Source organism: Cryptomeria japonica, chromosome 6 (genome assembly GCF_030272615.1).
Source record: "Cryptomeria japonica chromosome 6, Sugi_1.0, whole genome shotgun sequence".
NCBI lineage: Eukaryota > Viridiplantae > Streptophyta > Pinopsida > Cupressales > Cupressaceae > Cryptomeria > Cryptomeria japonica.
In genome coordinates, this window is record NC_081410.1 from 485,371,192 (window position 1) to 485,394,213 (window position 23,022).

A 23,022-nucleotide genomic window follows, 5' to 3' on the forward strand; every position below is an offset into this window, starting at 1 on the left:
GAGCTAGTCTAATTTGCTACTTGCTTTGATGATTTCCGAATTCCTATCTACACTTAGCTAGATAGATTGCACTCTGACTACCACAATAAATCATTACTATACTTTGTTTTATTCCAATATGTGAACACAATCTCTTAAGACAAATGGCTTCTTTACAAGTATGAGTAGCTACCATATACTTTGCTTCAGTAGTGGACAAAGAAACCGCAGCCTGTTGCTTACTCATCCAACTAATTGCACCACCAAATAAAGTAAACACATAAGTATTGGTGGATCTTTTTCTATTAATAACACCTACCCAATCTAAATCCACATAACCATGAATATCAAGTGAAGTCATGTCTCCAACCAAATTTCCATGATAACACAAAGAATACTCTGAGGTACCCTTCAAATATATGAAGACACTTTTATTTACATCCCAATGAACTCTACGAGGATTATACATATATCTAGAAAGAATTTCCACTACTTGAGAAATGTATGTTCTAGTACAGACCATAACATACATCAAAATTCCAGTTGCACTCTAGTAAGGCACTCTACTCATGTCTACCATCTTTGATGGGGATGCAGGACAATCTGAAGCAGATCATTTCATTCCAACTATGAAGGGAACACATAATGGTCTACAATCCTGCATGTTGAACCTCCGTAAAATTGAATTCACATACTTACTGATGCAAGAGCATCTCGATCGATGAGCAATCTTGCATCATCTAAAAGTATTTCCTTTTAGTTTTGTTCTTGTTTAGTTCTTTGTGCAGTTTTATGTGTTCTTACAGGTTGGTACCGATAGTTGCTTGTTCTTCATGGAAAATCTTTTTTTTGGTTTCTTGGCTGGTTCATGTGCTTTATCCCAAATTTTTAGTTCATTTGGGTTCTTTTCCATTTAGTTATTGCTTCCACTTGACTTTTTTTGGGTTCCCTAATAGTTCTTGTGCTTACCAGTTGTTTTGTCTTCATTATCGACATGATTATTGGTGTGTGGGTCTATCTTGGGTCTTTTCTAATGTTCTTTGGCATGTTGTTGACCTTTCTGCTGAACCGCATCACTTGGTTGTTATTTTCTGAAAAAGATTTATTTAATTCTTAGGGCCAACCTAATTACAAGTTTCATTTCTTGCATTGGTAAATGTAATCTTATGAGGCCGAATCAGATATGTTTCGGTGGGTATAAATATATTATTATGTAATCATTAGTAGGGGCAGAGGAAGTAGCATTGAGAATAAGGATTGAGATTCACGTTTTGTGATCTGGTTGGTTCTTAGAGTCCCAGATTGGATTGTATCTGGCTAATAGCCTGCATGTAATCAGTTAATTTCCAGATGTTCTTTGACGATTATATGATGATTACTTGATGATTGATGGAAGTTCTAATGCATTAATATAATCTATTTATGTGATCTTGTTATGTTTTCTTGCTGCAAAAGATGGTTGATTCTCTTTGAGGGTTTTACTGTTAGACAGTTCAAATAACCGAAAGACAATTGAGAGGGGGGGGTGAATTAGTTTTCATATATTATCAGAACCATTATCAATTAAAACTTTAATATCAAAACCCAAAACATTAATACCAAAATAACAAATAAATCAATTAAGCATAAACAATAATCAGAGTATAAATACCATCAATATGACACCAAGATTTATACGTGGAAAACCCTGTAAAGGGAAAAACCATAGTGGGAAGCCTACCCATAATCAGATAATACTTCTACAATAAGTATGTGAATTGCAATTGAGGGGCCTACACTTGCAAGAAGGTCAATAGCCTAGAGCGCACTGTTCATCACAAAAGGACTCTCACTGACTACATAGAAATACAGACTACAATCCGAAAGAATCAATGAACTGCAAAGATAGCATCTCCTATGCCTGAATATAGTTCTGGTTAAGCTCAATACCAGAGGACTAAATCCTCTTACATAAACCCAATTCGATCTCCAATGATCGACCAAATCCTCTACCTGAATGATATTACATTATTCGCACATTACATATCCATATTCCATACCATGATTATCTACAATAACATCTTACATCATGTATATACAAGCCCTTGACCATAAACAATCATGTCGGCCATTAGACAATAAAATAATTACATAATTACAAAAACATTTGGCCTTAGACCAAACAAATAATATCCGACCCATAAGACATCGCAGAAACACATCAAGAGGTCCAATCCACACGTTACATTAAGTCAGTCCATAACCTAGATACACCGTGACCCAATATAGGTCCATACACTAAAGAAATGATCCCAATCCGCCAAGTCTTGAACATGATCACCATCAACATTCTGAATCTCCACCAGAAGCTGTACCAACACCACTTATGCATATCATCAAAGATCTTCATCAAAGCTCTGTCAGTGAAGCCCTCGTCGAAACCACAAACCAAGCTTCCAAGAAAATAGGATAGCATCTGATCACCAAAACAAAACCAACTGATTGAACATAAACATGAGTAGCATGAATAAGCCAATTCCATAACCAAAACATACCAGAGCATACCGGATCATGCCGAATCCAAACCAACCAGAAACCACATAATCTACTGAGACCAGAAGGGTGCCGATAAAGCATCCAAAACAACTAGTGTTGACATCAATGATAAAACATCAATGCAACACATAATCAATTCCTCCAAATGGCCAACATTTACTAGTTATGGCTGCACCACTTACTCTGGCCTAGCGATAACTTTCTGTTCAGTCTATCTTTTCTAATTTCCATCCCAAGAATGTGCTTTGCAGCACCAAGATATTTTATTTCAAATTTAGTAGCGAGCTGAGACTTCAGTTTTGAAATCATACCTTTCCATTTACCAATGAATAACATATCATCAACACACAATTCAATGTACAAGAAATGATCACCATGAGATTTATAATAAACACAATGATCTGACTTAGAATTATCAAATCCCAAACTCAACACATATGTATCAAATTTTTGGTACCACATTCTAGGACTCTATTTGAGGCCATACAGAGATTTCTTCAATTTACAAACCAAATTACTTTTACCTTTCACCACATAGTGCTCTGACTGTCTCATATAAATAACCTCCTCCTAATCAACATGAAGGAAATCAATTTTCACATCCATTTGCTCAACCTTTAAATCATAAGGAACATCAATAGAAAGAAAAGATCTAATTGATATCATTTTTGCAACAGGAGAAAATCTCACCATAATCAACACCCTCAACCCAAGAGTAGCCTTTTGTAACCAACCTTGCTTTATACTTCTCAATGCTTCCATCTGGACCAATCTTTTCCTAAACACCCATTTACAACTAGTGGGCTTCCATCCTTCAGGCGATGGTACAAGATCCCATGTATCATTCTTTTTCAAAGCTACCATTTCTTCTTCCATATAAATCTTCCAATATTTTGCATCATTCATACCTAATGCCTCTTCTACAAATCTAGGTTCATCAAAATTAGTATTCAAAGAAAAAATACATCTTCAATCATCAGGTGAATACCTTTTAGGTGGTTGTCTATGTCTTGTAGACCTTTGAACAATCTGAGTTGGAGGTTCTTCCTCCTCTTCTAAAGATTTAGAGCTAGATGACCTCTCCTAAACTTCTTGTTTATCAAGTGGTCTCGATTCAACTCTTTTAGGCGTAGAAGGGAATCAAATCACATCTTTCTGTTTAGTCTGTTCTAGCTGCAATGTAATAGAAGGAGACTTAATTTCTCTAAAAATAACACTTCTACCATGAATTACCTTTTGTGAAAGATGGTCCCAAAGATTGTATCCTTTCATACTATACGTGTAACTGATGAAGATACATTTCACAACCTTGTTCTCCAATTTTGTTTGATTCTCCTTTGGCACATGTGCATATGCCTCACAACCAAAAACTCTAAGATGCCTCAATGAAGGCTTGTTACCTGACCATGCTTCCATAGGTGTTTTATCAACGAGCTAATGTAGGAGACCTATTTATTAGGTAGCAAGTAGTGGCAACAACTTCAGCCCAAAGTTTTTGTTCTAGACCAACACCACTTAGCATACTCCTAGCCTTCTCCATCAATGTCTTATTCATTCTTTCTGAAACCACATTCTGTTGTGGATAATACGAAGCTGTCTTTTGTCTGTTAATACCACAGTCATTACATAATCTATCAAAATCATTAGAGAAAAATTCACCACCATTATCAGTCCTCAAACATTTAATTTTCTTTCTAGTCTGCAACTCAACCATTGCTTTAAATTATTTAAAATGACTGAAAACTCCAGATTTACTCTTTAGAAAGTATACCCATGTCCTTGTACTAAAATCATCAATAAATGAAACATAATTTGTGAATTTTCCAATTGAAGGAACATCTACAGGACCAAACACATCAGAATGAATAAGATCCAAAACACCACAAGATTTATGAGAACTCGATTAAAATTGAACGCGGTCTTGTTTTCCATAAATGCCATGCTAACAAAAATAAAAGTCAAGATTACAATCATTCAAACCTTCAACAACATTTTTTATTTTTCAAGATCCTCAAACCCTTTTCTCCAATGTGGTCAAGTCTTTGGTATCATAACATATTCTTCTTTGTAGGTAACTTTTCTTTTGAAGAAAGAGAACCCTTAGGTACCCAAAAGCCATGTCCATCCGCTGAAGGTGAAACCCTAAAATCTTTCGATGGAGCCACAAATTTACTTTTTACATAAGTGCTATTACACTCAATAGTGTATGCCTCTAGCTTATACAAAGTACTAAATCTGACACCTCTAGCAATCATGATAACACCCTTAATCATCTTACATCTTGCATCTGAAAAGACTACCTACACACCCACATCGATAAGATTTCTCAAAGATAATAAATTTCATTTTAAACCAGGGTTATGGAGCATGTAGGCTAATCTTTTTTATTCTACTATCAGGAAACCTGATCCTAACTTTACCTCGACCAACAATGTCTAAATCTGAATCATCACCCAAGTACACCTTGCCTCCATTAAATTCTTCATATTCAGAAAACCAATCTTTATTGGAAGTCATATGAAAAGATGAACCTGAGTCAATTAACCATGTGTCATTACCTACATGAGTAGAAAAAGTTGCAATGAATGCAACACCATCTTCCTTCTCGGATTCAGAATCAAAATCAACCTTCTTCTTTTTCTTCTTCTTTTCTTCTTTGCAGTGCTTACGAATGTGACCTAGTTTACCATTATTCTAGCATATGACTTTGGGCTTACCAAGAGATTTGGATCTCCCATTGGATTTGGATTTATTTCACTTCTCATTCTTGTTGCCTTTTTCCTTAGGTCTTCCATGAATAGTTAAGGATTCCTTCAAATTGATGGATACCTTCCTTTACATCTCTTCACCAAGTAGGGCACCCACCACATCTTCAAACTTCAAAACAACAGAAGTACTATGGATAGCCATAATAAGAGAATCCCACGAATCAAGAAAAGAACAAAGCAAGATCTAAAATTTCTCCTCTTCGCCCATATTAACACCAACAAATACCAATTGAGCCACTAACATATTAAATGCTTCTAGGTGATCTAAAATTCATCCAACCTCTTCCATCTTCAAGGAATATAATTTCTTCCTCAAGAAAGTTTATTTAATAAATATTTGGCTTGATAAATTTGACCAAGATTAGGTCATCACTTCTTTGTAGTGTTCTCTTTGTTGGAATCCAAGACCATTGAGAGGGGGGTTGAATCAATGTTCTACTAGTAAAGTTAGTTTTGAACTTATTCCTTATTAACCAGTTAATAGTAAATAAAATTATAATGCATATATAAAATAACACAATGAAAGGCAACACCATAACACCAATATTTATACGTAGAAAACCTTGCAAAGGGAAAAACCACGGTGGGTTTGATACCTACAATATCTATATACTTGATCAAGGTATACAAATATTACATAAGAGGGTCTGCACATGCAAAAAGGCCAACCACCTAGAGCTCACTTCTCAAACACAAAACATAGGAAGTATCATTGACTTACAAAACATTACAAAGTGTTTACAATTGAAAATGAACTTATAAAAGGTATCTGACCATACTGGATAAGTTTCGGTGAATGCTCTGACAACCTCGTATTTCAGTTTTCTGATATCGGTTAAGCTGTGCACGTGAAAATGCACACAGTCACTTCCAATTGCATACCAAAATGCATACCAAAACTCACTGAAATATTTGCAATCAAAAGTTCGCATTACATCTAACACACACATCTGATCTATCACTGAAGTGATCTTCTTAAATATCCTTCTAACTTAACCATGTCGGCTTCAACAAGAAATATAAACAAATCACCTGCTGGAACATAATGAAAATCAAACATAAATCAAATGACCATATCAGCCATCACATGTTACCACCAATATCCATGAAGACATAATCAAGACCAAAAGATTTCCTTAGCTAGGTCCTATCCATTACCGAGTTCCATATACAAGTTACTAGGATCTGGACATGTTATTGGGATCAAGACTTAGTCAGGTATGAAGTGAGTGTCGGTGTCTGTGTAAAGCGATATGAATACCAATACCAATTAGGTGTAATACATGTCGGTTAACCAAATAGTAAAACCATGTACCCTAAGATGATGAGTTGCCATCAATGACAACCTATAATGCCATTAACTTTATTGGATGAGTGTCAATTGCCAACAATCTCCCCCTTTGGCATTGATGGGAACACTCATGTGAAAAATGATACCATCCATGAAATTGCCACTAATTCTGAATTTGTTGATCTGTACATGTGACTTCTATATACATTTGATGTTCCCCCTAAGAAATATATACATTTTTCACTTATTCCTCCCCCTTTGACATCAATGAAATAGAAGAGTGGCCACAAAGAATTTTGTACAATTATAAACATGAGCCGGTTCTATACAAACTTCAAAATATCTACATACATATTTAAAATAAATGAAAAGTAAGTATTCTATTTCTTCTAAAGTAGTGTGATCCTCCTTCTTGCAAGTTAGAAATACACTTTGTTTTATGAAATAGCAGATTATCAAGCCGAGGACCAATTAGATTCCACAGCTCATTGGCTTTCCTTATTTTTTTGTCCCTATCCTTCTCCAATTCAAAAATTTGATCCATAACCATCAACATTGGACCATCCAAAGAGTTTGTCAAATTAACTGCTGCGTTATAGGAGTTAGAAATTGGAATTAAGTTTTTCATACAATCAGATAATTGCTTGTTTATGGATCTGGTTAACTTATCAAAATATAGACAAGTCTTATAAGCATTACCTCCTTCAACCAAAGCTGCATCAATTGACTGCAAACAGGTCTGAAGTTTCTCCTTGTCCATCTTAATGATTTGAAAAAATGTTAACTTCTAGGCCACAACAAAACTTTCTTTATCCTCTGTTAGTGAAATATTCAGTAAAGAATCATAATTCTTAGGGATTAATTCAATGGTTTCTTCTAGTTTACTCTAAGAGCTTCTACCATCCCGAGCTTGAAATTCTGGGACTAACTAGTTCAAAACCTCAAAACTGTACTCAATCAGTTTCTTATCCTTTGACTTTGCTTGAGCTAATTCCTGAGTAGCCTGTGCTTGAAGAGTTGCCACTACCAAAATCTTCTCTGCTAGTGACATTTGGTGGTAGGGTTTGTCAAAAATGATGGAAAGTTGTGGTAAATTCCCTTTAGCTATGGCAGAAGTGTCAATTGCCAAGTCAGAGGAGAGATCCACCATATTCTCCTTACCCTTATCAGCTCGAGAGATAACCTTTGTATCCTTTATCTCTTTTGCACCGGTGGCTTCTCCAGTTGGTGCCTCACCCAAAAATTGAGTATTCTTTGCACTTGTATCCTTATTTATATCTACCTATGCATCCTCTGTTATCTGCACATTATCCATCGAGATATCCTCTATTTCAAAATGTGTTTTAGTAGCCAGTATTATGGCATCCAGTTGAGTACTTGTCGGTTTCTTAGTATTTACAGTTGGTTTATCAGCTGATTTCATATCCTTAGGTAACTAAATGTTCTGTGATTGTACAAATTGGTACTTAACTCATAGCTAAGACCAAAAGAACTCTCACCCATATATCAATTGTCTCCTTTCTACTTTCTTCAAGTCTTTCCAACATGTGATTTTTAACTTTGAACTTGGGATTGAATTCTAATGATCTGGTTTTATTGATTAAATCATCCATTTCTAGAGGAGTTATTGAAGGACAAAGATTGACCAATTCGGTCTCCTTAATCTGTCTATCCAAAGACTGAACGTTTATCTTTCTAACCTCTAATCTATCAAATAACTCCTTAAGCAAGACTTCCTCTAATTATATCAATGCCCTACTAAATGAATCAAGATATAAAATAATAGCCTCTTCTATTTTCTTCTTGTCCTCCTCATCGAAATTGTCAAAGAATGAAGAAATGTTATCTAAATTACCATCATTTATAATTTGTTCAATAAAATCTCATACATTCATCCTTTTTTTTTACCGGTTCTTTGTTTAGATTCCGGTTTAGCTTGCTCATCTAATTTTGATATTCTCTTATGTATATTGGTGATCTTTGGCCTCTGAGGAGTCTCCTTGATAGGTTAAAACTTTTTTTTTCTTTCTTCTCCCTTACCAGTCTAGCAAAAACACCTTTCCCCTTGGGAACCTCCTTGATCTTAGTATCTCATATTATTTTAGAAGAAAGAATCATGTATTGTCAGGTCACCTTAGATTTATTCTTGGATGGCTCTACCAGTGTCTGACTGGCAGGCTCATCTTCTGGTTGCTTGGATATCTCTGATGTAACCAAGACCACATTGGGTGTGGCCTGAGCTTCTTTTCAGACTTCCCTTTCCTCTTTCCTCTTCTATTTTAACTCTTTCTTCCTCCATTCTTCCAAAATTTTAACATGCTACTCAACCTTAGATCTGTAAGCACCTTCACTTATCAATGTCTATGCTTCTATTCGGGTCATCTTCTTTTGATTTGTTGGAGCTACCTATTCATGATGAACTTTAAGTCCTTTCTCCTTAGTAGTTCCAAATTTCTCCTCCTTTTCATCTACTGGTGCCTGCAAAAGGTGTTGTGCATAGGCAACCAGAGTAGCTTCCTCAACCTCATAACCCATAGGCATTATCCATATAGTCCTGGGTTGTACAACCTCCATCATACATTCATCTTGATCTACCATAAAGCAAATTGTGTCCTTATATTTCTCAACTATAGATTTAGGAATTTGGGACCTATTCTTCATTTCCTTCTAAAATATTTTGAAAAATGCCCATAGATTGGCTTTCTTATCCTTGTCTATCCAAAAATTTGAGCAATCTAGGTTGTTACCGGGTGGTCAAAAGCCCACTGAGTCTTTCCAAAACTAGGAACAATGCCCAAAAAGTAAAATGCTAAACAAATGATGAAGGAGCCATACCTAAAAGTATTCTTTTTGTCTTGCTTGATCTTCTATGGGTTAGTCATGAGTTCCTTTAGCATTACACTGCATAGATCATAATGGACATCTTCTACCATCTGATAAGCAACCAAAATGTTGTTGTCGGCTACAAAGTTTAACTAGTTTGACTAATTAAACCTTATAACCACTAACCATTGCTTCAAATTTAGCATCTATGTTCCTAACATCATCTACCCTGATAGACCTTCCATCAAAAGTTGCACCAGTAAATTTATTCATTTCAGTGTGAGATAACTTACATCTAGTACCAAGAACGCCTTTGATTTTGTGAAGACATGTGACATTCTTGATAAGTTCCTCCATAATCTTGTATGACCGGTACAACCAGATGAATTCTCCATGAATGCAGCTCAAAACATAGCGTACCCATTATGCCTCATCAAAAGTCAAGAAATCCATAAACTGTGTGAAACCCTTCCTCTGTAAATGTGTAAATTTTGGTTTCAGCTGGTTGTCCAAAATTAGGTTTTCAGTGAAAATGTAGGACAACTCATAATTGCCAAAATCTTCAATGTTGCAGTGGATGTATGCCCTAATATCCTCCATATGAAGAACTCCATGATAAAATTGTGAAAATGCACCTAATGGCTCGTCCAAAAGGGATTTGTATGGATGCTTCTTGAAAATGGGACGAGGGCAGTTCTTGATCTCAACCACCAAGGGAGTATCAATGTTGGATGAAGATGAAGCCATTGCAACAAAACACAAAATCTAGGGTTTCTGCAAAAAATGAAAATACCTTGAAAATGTTGTCGGGAGATCAAATTGCTCGAAAGAAAGTGCTCACTCAATTTGCTCTGGAACTTTGAAATGCTCTGTAAATTTGCTCGCTTGAATACTTGATCGTTGTGTGAAGAAAATAACTTAACTTCCCCTTTTTATTGTCGTTAACCCTAATTCTCCATTGTAATAAATGCTACCGATTAGGCTTGAACAGTTCACATGATCTGCAAGTAGATTCTAGTAAACCACTGAAATCTCCTCAGTATCCATCTGCAATCAAAATCTTTTGACTATAGACCTAATCTGGGGTATCTGCATAATCTTCAATGATTTGCCTACCCCTAAGGCCTACTGCCTTAGTTCCCAGTTGTATCTGCTACCGGTTGCATTATATCTTCTTACCCATCTCATCTCATCTTGTTTCCTGATGTCTTCCACTTTTTCTTTTCCCTTCTCATCTGCATTTCCATTAGTTGTTGGTGGATTATTACTTCATCAATATTTAGCAATGTGCCCAATCTTGTTGCATGCATAACAGACAATATTATTTTTTTGTACTGCCTTGTTAACACCTTGATTTACTTGATTTCCTTTTGATTTGCATTGGTTATCCATATGTCCAAATCTACTACATGCATGACATCTTACATTTTCAAGATCGATAAATGATGCATTGTTATGATTAATCCTATTTTTGCACTGACTAGCCATATGACCATATTTATTGCAAATAAAGCATGTACCATTGAATTTGTGAGCATTAGGTTGTCTTAGTGATTTTTGGTTCCGATTGATATGATTTTTTTTCTATCCAGATGATTGATCTTGTTGTGCAGTACCAGAGCTTTCTCCTTCTTCAAAACCAAGACCTCTTTTGTCATTAGCATCTCTCTGATTCTTCAGAAGTTCATCAAGTTTAGTAGAGCTATCCTTGAACTTGTCCTTGTACTCATTTGCAATAACCAAGTCATCTCTCATGATAATAATTTGTCTTTCAAGTTCCTTTTCATTGTTCTGGGATTGGGTCAACTCAAGTCTTAGCATATCATTCTCATGAGTCAATATGTTGCATTCCTCATATCTATCCTTTAGCACTTGACCTAGGTTTTCTTCATTTTTCTTTCTATCCTCAATATCCTTGCACATCCGCATTGTTAGGGCTTGTATCTCATTCTTCAAGACAATGTTCTCCTGAGTAAGTTTATGACAATGATCCTTCATAGCATCTTCCTCATCACTACTCTGATTTTGCAATTGATCACAAAGTTCTCTTCTCTTAGCCTTGACAACTAAAAGCTTTCCTTGCAATGAAATAATGTGTTGACGAGCTTGCTTCAATTCATTTTTTAGTTTACTGTTCTCCATCTTCTTATTATCAAGATCCTCAAGAGCAAGTCTAAGTTGTTGTTGTAGACCAGTTTCCATTGATTCCAAATTTTGTATCTTCCTCAAGTGGTTAAACTTCTTCTGAGGAACCAAGCTCTGATACCAATTGTTGGAATCCAAGAATAGTAAGAGTGGGGGGGGGGGGGGGGGGGGTGAATCAGTGTTCTACTAGTGAAGTTAGTTTTGAACTTACTCCTTATTAAATGGTTAATAGTAAATAAAATTAGAATGTATACACAAAATAACACAATGAAAGGCAACACCATAACACCAAGATTTATACGTGAAAAACCCCACAAAGGGAAAAATCATGGTGGGGCTGATACCCACAATATCTATATACTTGATCAAGGTACACAAATATTACATAAGAGGGTATGCATAGGCAGAAAGGCCAACCACCAAGAGCTCACTGCTCAAACACAAAACATAGGAGGTCTCACTAACTTACAAAACATTACAAAGTGTTTACAACTAAAAATGAACTTATAAAAGGCATCTGACCATGTTGGATAAGTCCTGGTGAATTCTTTGATAACCTCCTCTATATTTTGGTTTTCTGATACTCTATTCTGATAATAGTTAAGCTGTGCATGTGAAATTGCACTAGTTGCTTCCAATTGCATACCAAAATGCATACCCAAACTCACTGAAATATTCAAAATCCAAAGTTTGCATTACATCTAACACACACATCTGATCTATCATTGAAGTGATCTTCTTAAATATCCTTCTAACTTAACCATGTTGGCTTCAAAAATAAATGTAAATAAGTTGGTTGTCGCAACATAATGATAATCGAACATAAATCCAATGACCATGTCAGCCATCACATGTTACCACAAAAATCCATGAAGATGTAATTGAAACCAAAAGATTTCCTTACATAGGTCCTATCTATTACTAGGTTCCATATACATGTTACTGGGATTTGGACATGTTACCAGGATCAAGACTTAGCCCGGTATGAAGTGAGTGTCAATGCTGGTGTAAAGAAATGTGAATACCAATACTGGTTAGGTGTAATACATGTCAGTTAACCAAACAATGAAACCATTTACCCTGAGATGATGAGTTTCCATCAGTGACAATCCATAATTCCATTAACCTTATCAGATGAGTGTCAATCACCAACACTCTTCATGGACATTGATTAGAATAGAGTCTTCTAGGCACAATTTGATTAGACCCTTAGATTTTCTATCCATAACATCATACTGAGCAGCTGTAGTAGGATCTATAGGTCTTGAGACATTCACATCAACAACATCCCATAGATCTTGATCTATTAGCAGATCTTCCATAGTCAGCTTCCACATCTCAAAATTACTACCATTAAATTTCTCCACCTCTATTCTCCCTGACAAAATTTCCATCTAAAAATTATTGCAACAAGATCAAAGTGTCTTTTGCACAAGCTCCCACTCAAATCTGGATTAGTTCAAAAAACTCAACAACTTACAACTGAAACCAAAGGTGATCAAGCTCTAATACCACCTGTAAGGAAGTTAAGTAGTGGAACAACTTCCTACACTAATCTTGATAGGAGGATAATGCAAATTTTTTTATAGATAGTTATAGAAACTTTAACAAAAAAAGATATAATAACATACATACCATAACATAGTGGTTTACATGGGGAAAACCCTTTTGGGAGAAAAACCCCACACTCTAAATGTAGCTCAATATATTATTCAATAATCAATAACAGATTACAATTACTTATAGAGAAATTTCTTTGTAGGAGTACCACTAATCAGAGACTTAGAGGTAACTCAATCACCATAAGACTCTTACACACAATCTCTATCTCATGCACCTCATATATAGGAGATACAATACAAGAAACCGTCAAACAGTATTACAAAACCATGGGCTAAAACCACCCAATAAAGCAGAGCCAACCTTATCTCCCTTCTATATGTCATATGACATGTTAAAACAAACATAAAAACATATCTCTCCCTTTTACAACTCATTTGTGTCCAATACATTTTATATTTCCTATTTCAGGAGTACAAACTTCCAAAGGCTATAACTTCAGAACCGCATGTCCTATTGACAAACTGTTTGAAGCATCGAAAAGCTCATAAAGTGCTCTATTTCCCATAAGCCTCTACACTAATTATGCCCACTTTTCAAGGCATTTAATTTCCTTTAAATTACTCAAAATTAAATTTAAACCTTTCATTACACCACTCCAAAATGGAAACTTTAATATCTTCAAAACTAGTTGTGATCTCGCAACGTAACTTTTTCAGAATGTTTATCTAGCCAACCAAAAGCTTCATGGAGAATTTCACACCATTGTGAAAACTTACTATAAATAGTAACCTCATGTAAATGCAAGGTTGAGACACCATTTTTTCCAACATAATTCACAATGCTATGAGTTAGCGGCCATAAAGAAAAAGGCATTCCCCGCTATCTTTCACAACCAAAGGAAAGGGATGCTTTTCCAAAGGGACCATATGCAAAAAAATGAAGTAAACATCTCTTGTGGGATAGCAGGGGATACTTAGGAAGTGATGAAAGGCATTCCCCATGGGATGAAATAATTACATAGAATATGGAGTGGGATGATGGGATAAAGATAAGATTCTTACCCCGCCACCCCGCAAGGTATCAATATAGGGATATTTATTTTACAAGCTAGCAGGGGAGTAAATAATGAAAAAAGGTGAAGGCCCTGCTAGCCCGTAGCATGGAAAAGGGCATGGTAAAGTCCCTATGGGATAAAAATGTCAAGGAAATAAGGAGGCCCTGCTATCTCGCAGGGGGAAAATTTATTTTCAAAATCAAAGTTGCGGGACATAGGAAGAATCAAAGGTAACAGAGAGGTGAATTACATGGCACCATGTCAGCAGTCAAAGATGTCAAAGCATGATCTCAGCCACTCATTTTTGGATTGATGGTGGAGTTTTAATTTTCAAGTCACCAACCTGCTGAAGTGCTCATGAATGAATTAATTGTGACATTTCAAAGGGAAATAAAGGCATAATTCAAAGCATAACCATTCACCCTGCGATCAAAGAGTGATAAAAAATTGACCAAAGGAAAACCAAAGGAAATTAAGAAAGTTCTTAGAGAATCAACGATGACTAATTGCACTCAAAGAAAAAGTAAGTAACCATTCAATCTCTATCTGTGTTCTAAAAGAAAGGAGATAGTTTGCAGGTCTGTGTAGAAGAATATGTGTTGTGTAGGGTTTGTTCATAGCATAGAAGTTGTTCCAAAATCATAAAGCTATAAAATGGTCTCCTCGGTGAAAGAAACCACTTTTTCTGCTGCTAAAGGGACTTTTGAGAAAGGAGAGGTTTCTACAGCCCCTGAAATTACCAATGCGACTCATCTGGCTATCATTCACTGAGCGCCTACCATTACCAATGAACTTGTTGTAGAGAAAAACTATCCCTTTGCTACATGAAATCCTCCAAGAACTGAACCAAGCCAGAATTATCAAGAGGAATCTCCTAAGCCAAAGAGGAGAAGGCTAGTAAAGAAAAACACCACCCAATATGTTGAGGAAGCCCCAATTGCAGATGAGCGTGCTCCTTCTGCACTAATTACTGTAACAAAACCATCAAGAAAAAGAGATCCTGCTAAGAAATATTATTCTGCCACATCCACACAAGCCCCTCTTGTAGAGAACCCTCAGGTCGTAGAATTGGACCCATAGGAAGATGCCCCAAAGCCAAAAATAAGAAGAGTCCCTGTAAAAAAGACTAGCATTGTATTTGCAGAACAAGCACCCACCCCACAAGAAAATGTTCCAATTGAAGACCCTACCCCTACTCAATAGGAGCAACCCTCACAAGCCCCATTTTACTCAATGTCTGTCAAGAGTTCTAAAGAGATTTCAACTGAAGTTGAGAAACAATTAGAGGAAATAGAGAAGAAGAAAAGAAAGGGGCATAAAGGCCTCCATCAAGACCTCCTAGAGCTATTCAAAGGATCTCACCTACATGATACCTTCAAGGATACCTTCACTGATAGGATCTCTCACTATAGAGATGCTCATACAATAAATAGAGGGTGGGATATTTTCTTCTGCTTTTATGGAAACAAAGACAAGGCAGCTCTAGTCTCAAACCCATGGAACCTCAATCTTGGAAAGCTAGTTGTCCTAAATATTTTTATAGAGCTTATGCTATTCATGGAGCTGGCCAAACATCATCACTCCCCAAGTATGATAGAAAGAACAACCAATGGCCAAATTTTGGTGAACATAGATAGAGAGGCTATCAAAGAGTGTTTTGACTTGAACACAAGTGTACATAAGACCATCAATATGAATGGTCTGACATCTGAATACACTACAAAAAGGAGTTGTTACAGGGAGCAGGTATTGACTCACTATAGGAAGTAACTGTACAAGGGTGGTTTGAATTATATTCTAGATTTAGAGAAGGATCCCTTTAGCCTGTCCTCTTTTACAAATTACCTTGTAAAAACCTATTTTGTCATATGTCAAATTTTGGGGGAGGATTGTGGGCTAACTCCAATGCCCATTAATTATATGATGATGGCCCTTTAATTTCAGCATACAAAAACAAATGAGCTCTATGATTTCTCTACTATCCTCCAAAACAAGCTTCATGAGGAATTAATGCATGCGAGTGATGAAAGGGAGCCTTTCAAATTTAGGCATTATTCTTTATTGTGTCACCTTATTCTTTTTCAAAACAAGACAGAATGAGATGATGCTCTGCAAATAAATAAGTTTGATCCCCAAAAAGGTGAAAGGTGGTCGATATAGAGATGGACCCAGATGTGGGACATGTTGGAATACAAGAATACTGAGAGGGGGGGATGAATTAGTGTTCTATTGGTAATTAAGCATTCAATTCCTTTAGATACTTTTCCAATTAACAACTGATAAGCATATAAACAAGATATAATAAAGAACAAAGAAACCACAAAGATCAACACCATAACACCACAAATTTATATGTGGAGAACCTCAAAGAGGAAAAACCATGGTGGGATTTGTGACCCACAATATCTATCCATTGGACAACTAAATAAATATTACATAAAAAGGGGGCTTTCACATGCAGGAAGGCACAATGCTCATCACAAAGGAGCCTCACTGACTACAAATAAAATACTAAATTACAAACAAAATTATAAACTCTGAGTGTGCATTTGATTTGTTGGATGAGTTCTGGTTTAAGTATCGACTATACCTTTTAACAGTGTATCCTTCCTTACCGGTAACCTTGTTCGCTTCCCAATCCTCTTGAAAAATAACCAAGACCGACAACAGATCATTAAATTTGCATTCTGTCAATCACTATCTCACTCATATAATATCACATAACCTATCACACCTATATATCCAAAAATGACCTAGCCGGACTAACTTATATACCCTTTACAAACATAAATATGAATGCATTATGTCGGCTTACAAAAAGATAAATACATGTTGGCTTAGACAAAAATATAAACATTAATCTTTGTGACCATTGCCACTAAAACCTTTTTCGGATTAATCTTCTATGTCGGCCTTCAAATACCGGTTCCTAGTCTGTCAGTTTCCTTGAATGTTGAATGTTAAACCTTGAATATCGGAGGATACCAGATAAGAATCCAACCCAAAATGATATGTGTTTCCATCAGTGACAACAACATGATCCCAGATGAGTGTCAATTGCCAACAATCTCCCCCTTTGGCATTGATGGAAACACTCATGTGAAAAATGGATCATTAAAGTAATGTTCTGGTTCCTATCCAAAAATTGATCTTTGAAAGATGCTCCCCCTGAGCTATACATTACTTCTTATGTCCCTTAACATTTTTCACATCCATCCTCTCCCCCTTTGAAAACAATTCCAAAGTCGGGGCAAATAAATGAAAGAATCAAAACTTGGTTTTACTAGATCTAGATGTACTTGAATATATCAGGGTAAGCACTCTTCAAAAATCCCAAGTAAGTGTCCCAGCCAGATTTCAATATTCTCAAAATTGATACAAACCCATTAAGAATGTATGCATGTAGTTCTTCTTCTATTAATGTTGTTAGTGTGGGCTTACTCATTTCTATGCATTCCCTTTTGTGAAGCAACAAAGTGTTCAGCCAAGGACTGACCAAATCTCTCAATTCTCTGGCCCGCCAGATTAACCTATCCATATCCTTCTCCAAAGAAGAAATCTCTGATTCAAAAAGAAAAATTTGACCATCAATAGAGCTGGTCAATGACTGAGTACCATCAAAATTATTTGCAAGATTCTCCAACCGGGCCTTATCCACCTTTATTTTAACATCCAGCTCTACTATTAATTTGGTTGTGTTAGTGCAAGACCGATATATACTGTTGAATTGATGAAGAGCTTCATCAATCTTTATCTATTCATCTGATGGCTTGGCCTTTTCTGATGTGATCATGTTGTCACAAGTGACCTTCCTAGCTATATTGTACCTCTCCACCAACAGTTGGTTTGATACATGCTATAGAGTTTGAAATTCCTTGGTAATATGTTCAGTCAAACCCTTAAGCTTACCAGAAGAGATAGCTACTTGATTAATCTTATATTTCGGTGCAAGCTGCTGCAAAATAGGAATGAATTTCTCAATCACCTGCTTGTCCTCTAATCCTTCCTTCATAAGCTTCTGAGCTGCAACCATCATCAATTCAAAACTACTCAATTGCTCAATATTCTTCTTCTCAAAATGACTAAAATCTACTTGACCGGATGAGTCAAGTGCCAACAATGAGGGACCAACAACTGGTGAGGGTGATAGTACCCTAACTTCAATATATTCTTGTCCTTTCTTCTTCTCCTGTACCTTTTGATCCTCTTTATCCTATACATTCTCCATAGCACTCATGGCTTCGCCACTTGGTGCAGTTGTTCCTTCTGCCACTACATCAATAACTGGAGGAGAATTGTCCTCAATATTATTTGTCGGTTTATTTTCCTCTATATCTTGTACATCTATGACTATCAAAGGAATATCCTAAGTTATTTTATTATCCAAAACTGATGGATCTTCACCTAATATGTCTTTCCCTCTTGCATCAACCAGGATGTTTGGAATGTTAGACTTAGGAAGAAATTTCGGTGATGTAAAGAATCCTAGATTATCAACAAAGAATTTTACCCATGCCTCATGAGTCTCTTAACTATTTCATTCACTCTTCCCATCATTAAGCTAATATGGTTGTGCTTACTCCAAAAAATTGTTTTATTTGAAAATTCAATGCACTGCTGCATCTCCTCTTCAATTATTGCACCACATATAGTCAACAATTCCTGAATCTTTATATGCCTATCTTCCTCAATAGCTGATAATCTCCTAGTATCTAATTTGTTATATAGCTTTGCCAGAATCTACTATTCTATCTCAAGTAAGGTCTTCTTATATATCTAAGTATAACAAAACTTCTTCCTCAATCTCCTTTTGTTCAACATCATCCATTTTTTATAGTAATATTGTATATTACTCAAAATTCCATCCTTGGTAATTTGTTCTACCAACTCATCTATAGATAAAGGAGAGATAACTTTCACACTTCTACCAGATTCAAGAGCCATATCTAAATCATATTTCTTCTTCTTACCGAGAGTGGGAGTTGTCTCTTTTACCGGTTTCCTCTTCTTTGTAGGCTTCTTCTCCTTCAAAGGTTGCTTATGAACTGTCAAAGGGGTTACCTTGATATTTTGTTGCTTTCCTTTCATAGGCTTCTTCCTCTGATTTCTCATGTAAATTTTGGGTATCTTAGGAGGTTCATCTTCAGTCTCAGATTTAGAAGAAACAGGGGCAATAAAGGTTTCTGGTTTCTTCCTTTTCATCACACCTTTGCCGGTTGCTGCTACTGGTGAGGCTTGAACTACTACCAGAGAGGATGAATTTGCTAGTCCAATAATCTATTTTATCTCAGTAGACATCTTCTCAACAACCTGTCCTACCTTCTTTATCTGACCTTCTCTCTTCTTTTTACTGAACCCTATTTGTACCTCCAATTCCTTCTATTTAGCTATCCCAAAAGTCTTCTATGACTCATCTACTGGGGAATCTATAAGTGTCTTGGCATCTAGATCCAAGATCTTTACACCAACTTCATAGCTCATCTTAGTTATCCATACCTTTCTAGGCTGCACTACTTCCATTAAAGTTTCATCTTTCTTAACCATAAAGTAGATCTTAGTAGAGAATTTATCAACAATGTGCTTAGGCACTCTTTCCCTTTATTTCATTGCCTTCCAAAAAGCCTTGAAATATCTCCATTAGGTGGACTCTCTGTCTTGACCTATGCTTCTTAAGGCATCTTTGATTTTCTTCTCTACTAGAATATCAAAGGCCCATATCCTTTTACCAGATCTTGGGGTCTCATTGAGAAAGAATAGCATCAGACAAACAACAAGATTACCATACAAAAATACACCTTTCTTCTCACCCTTGATTTTCCCTAGATTCAAAATTAACTCATTACACATCCACTGGCAAAGATCATATTTTTCATTTTTCCTTAATCATCTTATGTGCAGAGTAGATACAAGAACTAGAAACAAAATTCAACCAATGAGATTGAGTTACCTTATATCCAATAACCATGCTGGCAAATTGCACATCCTTATCTCTAATTATACTAATCCTCATAGACCGATTGTCGAATGTGACACCAGTTAGCTTGTTGACTTCATTGTTTGAGATTTTCTTCTTATCTGGTCTCGGACCAACTTGGGGTAAACCGGTAATTGCTCGAATGGCATACTTAGTGATTTTATGAGGCTGGTCTAGCCACATAAACTCACCATGAACATGGCTCAATGTTGGCATTCTACACTCGTATGAGAATAGTTGATGTTATCATTGATTGCAACCAACTAGCAACCCACTGGCAGTTACCGACACTGGCAAGCACTTCACTGACAGTGGCAATAATGCATACCGACACTGAGACTGACATGGAATAAACTTTGTTTATTGTTTTATATTGTAATTATCTTTTGTAAAAGCCAACATGGCATATTGTAAAAGACTCATATATATGTATGAGATCTTATAGGTCATTTTGTAAGAGAGAGAGGAGATGATAAAAGGTTAGGTGATATTTTGATATAGTTGATAGCGAAGGTTTTGGTAATAGACTAAGCTTAAATTGGTACTAAACCTGGCATAGTTGATGCTAATCTAAACTAGTACATTGTATTGGATTTTGATAATCCATTTTGTAAGTCAGTGAGACTTCTGTTTTGTGATTGAGCAGTGAGCTCTAGGCTGCTAGCCTTCCTGCATGTGCAGGCCCCTCATTGTAAGTAATATTTATTCATTGGCCAGTGAGTGAATATTGTGGGTCACAAATCCCACCAAGGTTTTCCCAGACTGGGTTTCCTCATTAAATATCTTGTGTTATGGTGTGTTCTCTATGCTATTTATGTTAATCTTATTTGTTACATTAATTCTTATTTACTGGTACACTGCTTTGGGATAAAAATTTCTTAATAAGTTTAAATATTCTGCTAACCGGTTAGACACTGATTCCCCCCCCCCCTTCTCAGTGTCTTTGGGACTGTCATTGATTCTAACAATTGGTATCAGAGCCTGGTCCTCTATTTTTAAAAGCCTAACAACTTGAGGAAGATTCTGACACTGGTACAGATGGAGAACTTAAGAAAATAATTGGAAGGAGCTCTTGTAGATTATGATGTAGAGAAATTGAAGAATATAAAAATTGAAGATGATCTGAGGATTGCATAGGAATTCATTAAAGGACTTCAGGAGAACCTTGCTATAGCACAAAATAAAATAAAATAACTTCATGAGAAGATGCAAAAAGATGATGAGGAAAAGGAAACTCTTAATGAACTTGCAAACAAGTTGAGACAGGAAAACAATAATATGAAGAATGAAATGCAAGATATGACTATGAGGTTATGTAAAGACATTGAAGACAGGAAGAAGAATGAAGAAGATTTGACTAGGAGACTTAGTCATGAAAATGATATGTTGAAGCTAGATCTGATTCACATGCAACATGATAAAACTGAGCTTGTGAGACAAAAGGTAATTCTGGAAAAGGAGTTGGCTACTGCAAATAAACACAAAGAGAAATTCAAGAGAAGTTCAGAGGAGCTTGATGACATGTTGAAAAGTTAGAAACCTAATGGAGATACAAATGGACTTGGATCTGAAGTTGGAGAAAGTTTCATTACTGCAAACAATCTAGAACAAAACAAATCGGTAAGACAACCTAATGCTTATAATTTTAATGGAAAATATTTCAATTGCAACAAATATGGTCATAGAGAAAATCAATGTAGATTTAGAAACAATCAAAATATTAATGCACCCACCGCTCAATTTTCCAAATGCAACAAAGTTGGTCATAATTAAGAAAATTGCAGAATGAATGTGAAATGCTATTTTTGTGGAAGACATGGACACTTATGTAATCAATGCAGAATACAAACTGGCATAGGATATGGAAAGGCTATTCAGAGGAATAATGTGACTTGTTATGCTCATAACAAAATTGGACATATTGCCAAATTTTGTAGAAGCAAGACTTCACCAGCGAAGAATAAAGGATCCAGTTTGAAAGGCAAAGAAAAGGTAGATGAGGTAAAGCAAGAAATTTCAAAACAATGGATTAGGAAGAGAGAACAAAATGTTGATGAAACTATCTCTATACTGGTAGAACATAGTAATCCTCCACCGGTAGGAGATTCCACATCCAACTTAGAAATAACCCTTTGGGGGTATCGCAGTAAGTTGAAAATCATGCAGATTACCCTCGATTGATGGTGAGAAGATATATTTCTTCTTTACCGGCAGATGTGTTAATTTTTCACTTAATCGACAAGCATTTAATGCGGTTGGTAAGAGAAATATCATTATAAATGAGTGAATTTCCCTCTTTTTGAACTCACCAAGCATTCAAATTAGCAGAGAGCACGGAAACAGAGCGAAGGCATTCAAGGCGACGGTGCAGAATGATTTCTTTCAAGAATTCAGAATATTTTCAGGCAGCTAAAGGTATTTTTCAGTGGCTTCTTCTTCTGCTCCTGAATTTATTCAAAACCCTAGTATTGTGGAAAATGTGAAACACCCTAGGCCCATATTTAAAATAATTCCTGAAGTAGCTAAGAAAGATGATTCTATAGGGGCATTTTCAAAAATTCCTAAAGGTGTAGCTTTTGTAGAAGACCCTAGGATTTATATACATTGCAATATAGAAGAACTAGGTTCTGAAGAATTGATGAAAATGTATACTAAGGTGATTTGTGATAAAAATGGTGCTGTCAAACCCAAACACAAGATTATAGACACTCTAGGTTTTGTGGAAATACTAAACATTCCCCAATTTTGAAAGAAGTAGTAAGAATTGTCTTGAGTAGAGCACATGGAGAATTTCTATGGTTGGATTCTGTCTGCAAAATAACCTGACAAGCAATTAGGGCAGTGATTGGTTTACCCTCAACGGGCAGCAAACTTGACAAAACAAAGAAGA